Source organism: Aquarana catesbeiana, linkage group LG06 (genome assembly GCF_042186555.1).
Source record: "Aquarana catesbeiana isolate 2022-GZ linkage group LG06, ASM4218655v1, whole genome shotgun sequence".
NCBI lineage: Eukaryota > Metazoa > Chordata > Amphibia > Anura > Ranidae > Aquarana > Aquarana catesbeiana.
In genome coordinates this window covers 306,850,534-306,861,928 of record NC_133329.1, presented here as the reverse complement: position 1 = coordinate 306,861,928, position 11,395 = coordinate 306,850,534, and the positions used below count along the sequence as shown (strand labels likewise).

Below are 11,395 nucleotides of genomic sequence, written 5' to 3'. Positions count from 1 at the left end.
GGCTATTCACATCACTGGGGATATGTAAGGGTTTACAACCACTTTAAGCAAATAACTGACCAACTTCATTAAATGTATTGGCAGTGGCAAAGCCTTAACTGGATGTGCTGGTCAAAAGTAGCTCACAGTAAGCCCTTTTAACCTCGAGGCTTGCTAAATGAACAGTTTAATCTGGAAATCTTTGACTATGCTACCCCATTGTATAATACTGTCTGATACACCTTCTCTGCCTTTTGGCTAAGATCAAGTGTAGTATCTGTTCTTATCAGTTTCCAGGAGGTGGCGCTGGCTTCCGTCCCTGATCTATGGGGAAGTAGAGATGGGATGGCGGTTGCTATGCAAAACCTGCTGGAGTAAAGGTGACCTGGAATGGTTCGTAGCTGAAAGGGAAGCCTTCTGATGGGGATGGAGAACCACTGGGTCCGGCTGAAGGGTCGGGTCCCTGGCCTTCTGGCCTAGATTGGGGCGGCTCTAGCTCCGGACAGTTTTTCGGGAGAGAACACTAGCTCCCCTTCCTCTCACCGGGGAAGCGGCTAGTATTTCCTGAATATAATTAGGTAGGTGGGACGGAACAATGGTGAGACCTGATGGCAAAGGGCTCTCACCAAGCTTCCAGAATTTCATGCCTTCCTGCCTGGGGTGGGGGCTGCTGTGGTCTGGGTCAGGGTTGCACGAAAAGCCAGTGGTGAATGTGCCCCTGAAGTGGCAGTTCAGGGGTGCCGTACAGTCACTGCATTTCGGCACTTGATTTATGGCACCATGGTCACTTCACCACAACACACGTTTTTCACACCTGCCTCTTGGGCCGAGCCTGATGTGTATACACGTTTGTCACTGTGTGATGAGTAGGGTCGCAGGTCCTTGGGCCAGCCCTGAAAGTCTTGGGAAGGGGTGGACATAGACCTTCTGGCTTGGTTCGCCTTCTCCTTTGGGGGTCTTCCTTTGGGGGAGCCTCACCTAGTACTTGGGTGGGTCTGTTTCGGCAGGCCCTTCAGAGAACGGGGTCCCTCTGGTTTTGGCCAGATGGACCAATTGTAAGTACCCTTGTCCCCGTCTGGAGCCTAACGCCCCAGGGGATTCAGGGAATGGCACATTTGTGTACCCGTTTGCTCTTTTTTGTGTTTCACTCTCTATGTGTGTGCACATTTTTTTGGCACCGGGTGGAAGTTTTTGGGTGTGTTTTGCACGCCACTGGCTTTTCAAAAAAAAAAAATGAGGCTCTGCAAGGCAGAAACCCTTTTAGTTAATTGGATTGTTTCTTTAATTTCTGAACTGGACATACTCATCTATGACATACTGTAAAGAGATCCACATAAAATGGTCATAGTCCAAATATGTTTTAGTCTTTTTTAAAAAGTTGCAATAAAGTGTCTTGAAGTAAGCAAGTCCTGCAATTTCCTTTCCCTTTATGCTGTATCATCTATGACATACTAAGGCAAAGGAGAAACTACACATGCCTTTTTTTACCCTTCTACATTTATATTACTGTTAGGGTCACTTGGAGTCCATGAAAAATAACTGCTTTTCACAGAATGCATTTTTGAATAGTTTATGTATAATGAAAAGGCCAATAATTCAGTGAAGGTGCAATGGGACTGATTTACTAAAGGCAAATACACGCTGCACTACAAGTGCATTTGAAAGTGTAGTTGCTGTGAATCTGAGGGGAAGATCTGAAATCAGGGGAAGCTCTGCTGATTTTATCATCCAATCGTGTACAAGCAAAAATGCTGTTTTTTCATTTTCCTTGCATGCCCTCCTCAGATCTACAGTGAATGCTCTTCCAAGTGCACTTGTAGTGCACTTGTAGTGCAAAGTGGGTTTGCTTTTAGTAAACAAACCCCAATAAACATATTTACAATCCTTAAATACTAGATGCAATTCACAATATTTAGACCCAAACCAGTATCTGGGATTGTTACTGACACTATCTCTATAAAACAGAGAAAGCTGAGCAAATCTTCTGAGTCATCACATTGTTTGGCAAATTCCCAGTAAGGGTAATGATTTTAATAAAATACAAATTAATACCATAAATCTTTTTTGACATAATGGTGAGGCGTGGGGGCAACTGAAGTTGAGGGGTACCCTGAGGGGAATCCTGGCTGTGAGATGCAGCTCTCATGTGATTTAAAACTACCAAGCAAGACCATAGCTTCAGGTAACCCAAAGAGGAGGAACTTGGGAAGGTCTAGGGGCACTCCAGGTCATTAAAGCAAATCTTTTGGCAGTCGGCTAACTCTGACTACATACAGGCAAAGTAAGGACAACCTTCCCATTTGTTTGCTCCTCTTGTGTTAAGTGGATCTTGCTGTGCTGTTATGGTGGGTAGTTTTGTTTAGATGTGCTAATGCATTGGCTGGAACAGTCATAAAGTTGTCCCAACCAATGCATTGACAGTATTTTTCATGCTTTTTTTTTACATTCTTTTTGCTTGCATTGTGTTGTCCACAGCAGTTGTCCCTTTATCTCATCCTGGAGTACCATATCATTAGTGAGTGAACCATTACATCAATCTGGTGTTGTACACAGGGGCCGAATATTGAGCGGCATCGGCCGGTTTAATAGAAACCGGCTGACATTCGGCCCGTGTGTATGGCACCCGGTTTCAGTAGAAGGGGCATGACCGAAAAAGGTCTGCCGGACGGCATTCGATCAACAATCTCAGCCAATGGCTGAGAGTGCCGACTGGTGTGTTCTGGTGGGGGGTCCGTCCCCCTGTCACAATACAATATCTCTGCAGGGGAGATCACTGTACAAACATCTAATAGTTAGTTCAGCGGTTCCTCCCAAGCTCTTCGGTCAACCCAGCCCAAAAAATAAATCTAATAGTGTGCACCAGGCTTACAGGTATTCATCCTGGTAAAATAAATCCCCACTTACTAAAACAACTCATGCAGCTCAATTTCTGATCATAGATCGCTCACCATTGTCTATGTCCCAATTAACAAAAGATTTTCATGACACCAACATATGAACTATCCATTGGTCCTTTTCCACTGGTCCCTTTGTGGGCGGGGTACCTTTCGCTGTGTGCGCACTTATCATTGTCCGAGACCAGACGAGGACTGCGGTCATGTGAGAATCAAACATTAAGGCAGTTCCCTGACTTAGAGATGAGCTGTGCCTCTGTGTGCAGTAATAAAAGTAAAAAGTTCCTCTGAAAAGTGCTGTCCTGTGTCACAGCATACTGTTGCCTGATGTACAGTATGTTGCATTTAGGAGGGACACTGCCAATGACTTCTTTCACCTCACTCCCAGTGGCAGAATGGGGTCGTGCGATACACTTAGCGTAGACGTCATTTGTGCATTTGTTAACTCCTTCCTTTTCATACCATGTGGCTGGACTATGGGTCGCCGTAACTCGGGTTTGGTCCCCGTTGCTTTGGGAAACCGACCGCTGGGGAGGGAGCCAGGACACCGAACTCCTCGCTACCGGAGGACCCCGCACAATGCCAAGTACCATGCTTCATGCCTGGCTGTAATGTATCTTGCAATAGTCCTTGGTTACTCATAGCAACTGTGTTACTCCTCCTGCTTGACTTGCCGAGCATACCTTTTGTAGTGGCTTTACTTCATGCCCTACATATGCTTTACTGACCTTGGTTCTTTCATACACTGGGTACCATTATGCAACCCTTTAAAGAACTTCAGAACAAGCTTAGAACAGTTTATGCAACATTTATTGTATCCTAACTATCTTTATTTGGCTGCCCAGGCATACCTCCATAAGCTAGTAGTCCATGTTTGGTGTTCCCCAGGGACTGGCATATCTCTGGACTCCTGGTGCTCTCTAATGGACTGCAAGGCTCAGCAGTGCTCCTCTGTAGGAGCCATGACTTTCTCACGAGCCAGAACTCTCCGATCCCAGCCTTCGCCCTTTTTATAATACTGGGTGGATAGGCTGGGCCCAAAAGCTGGGGAACAGCAAAGAACAGCATTAACCCCTTCCCAGCCTGGGTCAGCCACTGTCTAAATAACCCATAGGTAACCTGCCTACACTTTCCTTGACCAAAAACCTGCTTTTGTGAAGGAAGTGTGCCTGGCAAAGTCTTGAGGCTTTACACCGACATAAGATGAGCACTAAGGCAGTAAGTTTGCTGCACTAGTAAATAGAAAGCAGAACAAAGATACTGTATGTCGTGAGAAAATATGGCTGCCTCCATATGTAACATGTGCTTATAATTTATATTTAGTCAAGAATTCTGGTTAGTCAAGGAATCCGTCAAGTATGAGAAACAGAAAAATATGTGGCCATGAAGTGATACAACACATACAAATCAGATTTATTTACAAAAAAAAAATACTGTAAACCTTGGCTGTCCCTTCTTGACTGAATGATCTGTGTACATTGGCAACGTATCTATAGATTGCCTTCCTGTTGCTTTCCAATATTTTATCTGTGGAGTTTCAAACTCCAGAGACCAGGCAGATGAATTTACAGCTATACTGAACCACCTAATACGGCTTTTAGCATCATTGTGACTGGGCCCAGCATTGTGTGGGAGGGTGGACCTAACTCCCTTACAAGAACCCACCAGATGTAATAAATAACTGGAAAATCTCAGACTTCATGTAACAGAAACCTTTGTGAGTCAGTGGCTGGAACTATATCCTGCAGTTTGGAGACAGGCCAAGCTCACGTCACTGGACATTTTCAAGCAACGACTGAGATATGCAACTAAAGCAATGTGTATTTCACTCTGAAAACAGAAGATGTTGTCTGATATATTATTTTGAAATCATTGTGTATTTCCTTTGGGTCCAGTGAATTCTTAGATAATGCATTGTGCTTAGACACATCATTTTGTCCCATAAAGACAGATGATGCAAATCTCATCATCATTACTGATTACATCAGCAAAACTGTGTGGGTATGCGCATTTCCATTAAAATGTGGGCTTTAATGACAAAGCCGTATGGGACACTTAAACAAAAACTCCATACAGTCGACATAGACTCACATCTTTATTTCTCACCTCTTTATCACATTATACTATAGTATGGAAGTACCTGGTATAGACATGTTCATTGATTATCAGTGTATACTATCTCATCATTAGGGATGAGCTTCGCGTTCGAGTCGAACATCGGCTGTTCGATCGTTCGCCGAATTGCGAACGTTATGGGCCGTTCGCGCCAAATTCGCGTGGTGTGTCACGGCCCATAATTCACTGCGTCATCGCAGTACATTGCTGGCTGATGATTGGCCAAGCATGCACTATGACCCGCATGCTTGGAAAGAGCCACCCAAAGCCAGGGTGGCTTTGGCCAATTATGGCTCAGGGGGTTTAGAACACGCCCCACACTATATAAGGCCGCCTGCACGGCAGCCCTGTGTAGTGTGTTCCAGCATGCTTAGATAGACAGAGAGACAGTGTCATTTAATTTAAGTTAGTTAGATTAGGCAGGACAGTCAGTGAGTTAGCTGCACTTACAGTGTATTGTGTATATATATGCATCCCAGGTGTTGTATATATATATATATATATATATATATATATATATATATATACACTGTATTCAGTTTAGCTAGATCCGTTCCTGTTATCTTCCTACTGACAGGCAGGCTTGTCTTGTTACAGTATTTACAGCTACCTGAAGAAAATTGCTGGTGTTCTTTTGATCCTATTAGTACCACAGTTAGTGGTAGTACCAGAGTTAGTGTAGTGCGTCCTCCTCACAGTGTTCAGTTAACCTACAAGTTAGTTAATGTGACCTCTGCACAGTGTTCAGCTAAAGCTACAAGTTAGGGTAGTGCGTCCTCCTCACAGTGTTCAGCTAAAACTACAAGTTAGTGTAGTGTGACCTCTGCACAATGTTCAGCTAAAGCTACAAGTTAGTGTAGTGCGTCCTCCTCATGGTGTTCAGCTAAAACTACAAGTTAGTGTAGTGTGACCTCTGCACAGTGTTCAGCTAAAACTACAAGTTAGTGTAGTGCGTCCTCCTCACAGTGTTCAGCTAAAACTACAAGTTAGTGTAGTGCGACCTCTGCACAGTGTTCAGCTAAAGCTACAAGTTAGTGTAGTGCGTCCTCCTCACAGTGTTCAGCTAAAACTACAAGTTAGTGTAGTGCGACCTCTGCACAGTGTTCAGCTAAAGCTACAAGTTAGTGTAGTGTGTCCTCCTCACAGTGTTCAGCTAAAACTACAAGTTAGTGTAGTGCGACCTCTGCACAGTGTTCAGCTAAAGCTACAAGTTAGTGTAGTGTGTCCTCCTCACAGTGTTCAGCTAAAACTACAAGTTAGTGTAGTGCGACCTCTGCACAGTGTTCAGCTAAAGCTACAAGTTGGTGTAGTGCGTCCTCTGAACAGTGTTCAGCTAAAGCTACAAGTTAGTGTAGTGCGTCCTCCTCACAGTGTTCAGCTAAAACTACAAGTTAGTGTAGTGCGAGCTCTGCACAGTGTTCAACTAAAGCTACCTGTAGAAGGTTGGGGGTGCTTTCCTGATCGTATCACTACCGCAGGCAGCTAAATAAGCTACAACTTAGTTTTTTGTGAGCTCTGCACAGTGTTCAGCTAAAGCTACCTGTAGAAGGTTGGTGGTGTTTTCCTGATCCTATCACTACCGCAGGCAGCTAAATAAGCTACAAGTTAGTTTTTTGCGAGCTCTGCACAGTGTTCAGCTAAAGCTACCTGTAGAAGGTTGGTGGTGTTTTCCTGATCCTATCACTACCGCAGGCAGCTAAATAAGCTACAAGTTAGTTTTTTGCGAGCTCTGCACAGTGTTCAGCTAAAGCTACCTGTAGAAGGTTGGCGGTGTTCTCATACTACAGGCAGGCAGTTGATTTTGCTAGCTGCAGTATCAGTATATATATATATATATATATATATATATATATATATATATATCCCAGCTTAGTGCAGCTACAGGCCATTAGTATGTCTGGAAGGCCAACAAGGAGAGGCAGACAGTCACAAGGCAATAAAAGAGGGCAAGCAGGCTCTGTGTCTAGAGGCAACAGTGCTGGTCGTGGAGATGGTGCATCCTCATCAGCACGTGGCCGTGGGACATGCTTGGCCTTTTTTTTTTTATGGCAGCTGGCCATGTTGATCCGCAAAACATGCGGAAGACTTGGTCGAGTTGATGACCAAGCCGTCCTCATCCTCCTCATCCTCTCTCACCCATGCTCAGGGTACTTTGTCTGGCAAAGCAGCTGCCAACGCGGCCTCTTCCCTCTTCTCAATGGCATCAGTGACTCCTTCCCTAGCCCCACCATGTTCTCCTGAGGAATCCCTTGAACTGTTTGACCACAGTGTTTGCTACATGCTCCAGGAGGATGCCCAGCGTTTAGAAGGCTCTGATGATGATATAGAGCTAAATGAAGGCAGTAACGTGAGCACAGACAGAGGGGGTGCCCAAGAAGGACAGCAATCTGGCAGTCATGCTCCCCCTGCTGCAGCATACTGCCAGGTTTGCTCCAGTGATGAGAAGGGAGGGGATGATGAGGTCACTGACTCAACGTGGGTGCCTGATAGGAGAGAGGAGGAGGAAGAGGAGGCACATCACCAACGAGGCAGGATGCCCTCTAGGGGCCAGCCTAAGGGCAGCACACTGACTGCATCACACCCCAAAGCTCTGCATGTGCAGGGCGCTGCTGTCTCTGTGCGTTATTCCAAAAGTTCTTCGGTGTGGGCCTTTTTTGAGACGAGTGCATCAGATCGCATCGCTGCTATTTGTAACATATGTCTCAAGCGTATCTCGCGTGGCCAAAACATCTCCCGCTTGGGCACGACATGCTTGACCAGACATATGTTGACCTGCCATGCAGTTCGTTGGCAAGCGTATCTAAAAGACCCACACAAAAGAACAAAGAGGACCTCTCCTTGCTCCTCATCAGCTGAGATCTCCAACTACACTATACCTTGAGTCCTCTCTGAGACCTGCACTGAGAGGAATGAAGGTGTAGAATTAGGTGTGTCACAGCCAAGTACTTGTGGGCAATCTGCTTTCGGTACACCAACGTCAGATTGTACCAGGCAAATTTCCCTGCCCCAGCTGCTGCACCGCCGAAAGAAGCTCTGCCCCCTTCCGTGAGTTTGTGGAATGTGCGGTTCCTCAGTGGCAGGTACCCAAACGCCACTTTTTCTCACGGAAGGCGATTCCGGCTCTCTACCGGCATGTGGAAGGCAATGTCTTGGCCTCGCTGGACAGGGCGGTCAGCGGTAAGGTGCATATTACCGCTGACTCATGGTCCAGCAGGCATGGACAGGGTGGTTACCTAAGTTTCACCGCACATTGGGTGACTCTGCTGGCAGCTGGGAAGGATGCAGGACAAAGTGCAGTAGTGTTGGAGGTTGTTCCGCCACCACGCCTCCAAAATGCCACTACTAATGATTTTGACACACCTCTCTCCTCCATCCCCTCCTCTTCTTCTTCCTCCATGGCCTCTTCCTGTGCTTTGTCCTCGGAACCAGTGGTGCTCCGTAGCCGTTCAAGGGGTTACGCAAGTATGCAGGCCAAAAGATGCCATGCGGTGCTTGAGCTGGTGTGCTTGGGGAACAGGAGCCACACTGGGGCAGAGGTTCTGTCAGCTCTGCAGGGGCAGGTTCAGAGGTGGTTGATGCCACGCCAATTTAAGGCAGGAATGGTGGTTTGCGACAATGGCACCAACCTCCTCTCTGCCCTCCGACAGGGACAAATGACCCATGTGCCCTGTTTGGCTCACGTCCTTAACTTGGTGGTGCAGCGGTTCTTGGGCAGGTACCTGGGCTTACAGGATGTCCTGAGGCAGGCCAGGAAAGTCTGTGTGCATTTCTGCCGGTCATATAATGCCAGTGCTCGGCTGGCAGACCTCCAAAAGGAGTTTAACCTGCCCAAGAACCGCCTAATCTGTGACATGCCCACCAGGTGGAACTCAATGTTGGCCATGCTGCAGCGGCTGCACAGAGGGCCATCAATGAGTACCTGTGCGACTATGGCACCAGGACAGGGTCAGGGATTCATGCACTGTCCTGGCACCATTTGAGGAGGCCACGAGGATGGTGAGCAGTGACAGTGCATGCATCAGTGACACTGTCACCCTTGTCCACCTGTTGGAGCACACGCTGCGTGGAATAATGGACAGGGCACTTGAGGCAGAACAGAGGCAGGAAGAGGAGGACTTCCTTAGCTCTCAAGGCCCCCTTTATACAGACAGTGTTCCTGCGTGCCCGCCGATCACACAGGAAGAGGACGATGACGAGGAGGAAGAGGAGGATTGTGTCAGTATGGAGGTGGAACCTGGCACTCAGCATCAGCAGCAGTCTTTAAGGGATCAATCCCAAGAAACACATGGACTTGTACGTGGCTGGGAGGAGGTGGCTGCGGACCATGTCGTCCTTAGTAGGGATGAGCCGAACACCCCCCGGTTTGGTTCGCACCAGAACCTGCGAACGGACCGAAAGTTCGCACGAACGTTAGAACCCCATTGACGTCTATGGGACTCGAACGTTCAAAATCAAAAGTGCTCATTTTAAAGGCTAATTTGCATGGTATTGTCCTAAAAAGGGTTTGGGGACCCGGGTCCTACCCCAGGGGACATGTATCAATGCAAAAAAAACTTTTAAAAACGGCCGTTTTTTCGGGAGCAGTGATTTTAATGATGCTTAAAGTAAAAAAAAAAAGTGAAATATTCCTTTAAATATCGTACCTGAGGGGTGTCTATAGTATGCCTGTAAAGTGACGCGTGTTTCCCGTGTTTAGAACAGTTCCTGCACCAAATGTCATTTTTAAAGGAAAAAATCTTATTTAAAACTGCTTGCGGGTTTAATGTAATGTCGGGTCCTGGCAATATGGATGAAAATCAGTGAGACAAACGGCATGGGTACCCCCCAGTCCATTACCAGGCCCTTTGGGTCTTGTATGGATATTAAGGGGAACCCCGCACCCAAATTAAAATAAGGAAAGGTGTGGGGCCACCAGGCCCTATATACTCTGAACAGCAGTATACAGGCTGTAGGTTTGTTGTTAAGTAGAATCTCTTTGTAATTTTGAACGGGTACATTTTTAACGTGTTTAGCTCCAGCCAAAAAATCTTTTTTAAGCTTTTTGGAAAACATAGGGAAGGGTTATCACCCCTGTGACATTTGTTTTGCTGTCTTTCCTCCTCTTCAGAAGATTTCACCTCACTTTTTGTCCCAATGGATTGGAAAGCATCAGTGGAAAGGAGAAATGTTTTTCCCATATTAACTCTTACAGGAGAGAATTTCCCTTCCTAGGGGTAGATTTCATCTCACTTCCTGTTGTCTCCTTCCGTTTGCAAGTAGGAGTCGTTTGTAAGTTAGTTGTTTGAAAGTAGGGTCCTGCCCTATATACTCAGCAGAAATTTGGGCCTTAGGTGTTGCTGTGGCCACAACACTGTAAGCCCTCACAGGGCTCTGCTGTGAAATATTAGATCAAGAATTGTAATTACATGCCCCTGTTGAACAGGAGCTGAAAAATTAGGCCTTAGGCACTGGTGCTGGTGCCACAACACTGCAACCCCTCACAGACACTCTAGTTGGAATGCAGGAACGAGCCCTGCTGCAAAGTATTGCATCAAAAATTGTAATTACACGCCCCTGTTAAACAAGGGCTGAAAAATTGGGCCTTAGGCACTGGTGCTGGTGCCACAACACTGCAACCCCTCACAGACACTCTAGTTGGAATGCAGGAACGAGCCCTGCTGCAAAGTATTACATCAAAAATTGTAATTACACGCCCCTGTTAAACAGGGGCTGAAAAATTGTGCCTTAGGCACTGGTGGTGGCACCCAGAACCAAAAATGTTCTTACAAGCTATCAGCGTGATGATTGAGGAGGAAGAGGATAATTACTCAGGGATAGTCACTCAGCATCAGCATAGGCAGTCTTTGAAGGGATCTGAGATTTCAAAAAAAATTATTCGGTTACATCAGCATCAGGTGCTTGGTAGCTGGTGGTGATCTAAGACTCATTCATTTTTATGAAGGTCAGTCGATCGACCGAGTCAGTGGACAGACGCACCCTGTGATCGGTTACCACGCCTCCAGCAGCACTGAATGTGCGTTCTGAAAGAACGCTGGATGCAGGACAGGCCAGTAGCTCAATTGCATACTGTGCAAGCTCTGGCCAGTGATCCATCCTCAAGACCCAGTAACCCAGAGGATTTTCAGTGGGAAAGGTGTCCAAGTCTGATCTTGCCCCTAGGTATTCCTGCACCATGTAAAACAGACGCTGGCGATGGTTGCTGGAACCGATCATACCTTGGGGCTGCGGACCAAAAAATTGTCTGAACGCATCGGTCAGACGGCCACCTTCTCCACCGCTCCTTCTTTGACTGACCGAAGCCTCAGCAACACGTTGTCCAGAAACAGGAGTTTGTAACCTCCCAGTCTCTGGGAACGCGTTGCACAGACCTTTCTGCAAGGCCTCCCGAAGATGTTTCATCCTCTGCT

At 46.6% G+C, this 11,395-nt stretch overlaps 1 pseudogene; it reads left to right on the top strand.

The window, feature by feature from the left end:
- The first annotated feature begins 217 nt into the window (after positions 1 to 217).
- LOC141101854 (U2 spliceosomal RNA) lies at positions 218 to 350 on the top strand (annotated as a pseudogene).
- Positions 351 to 11,395: the final 11,045 nt, after the last annotated feature.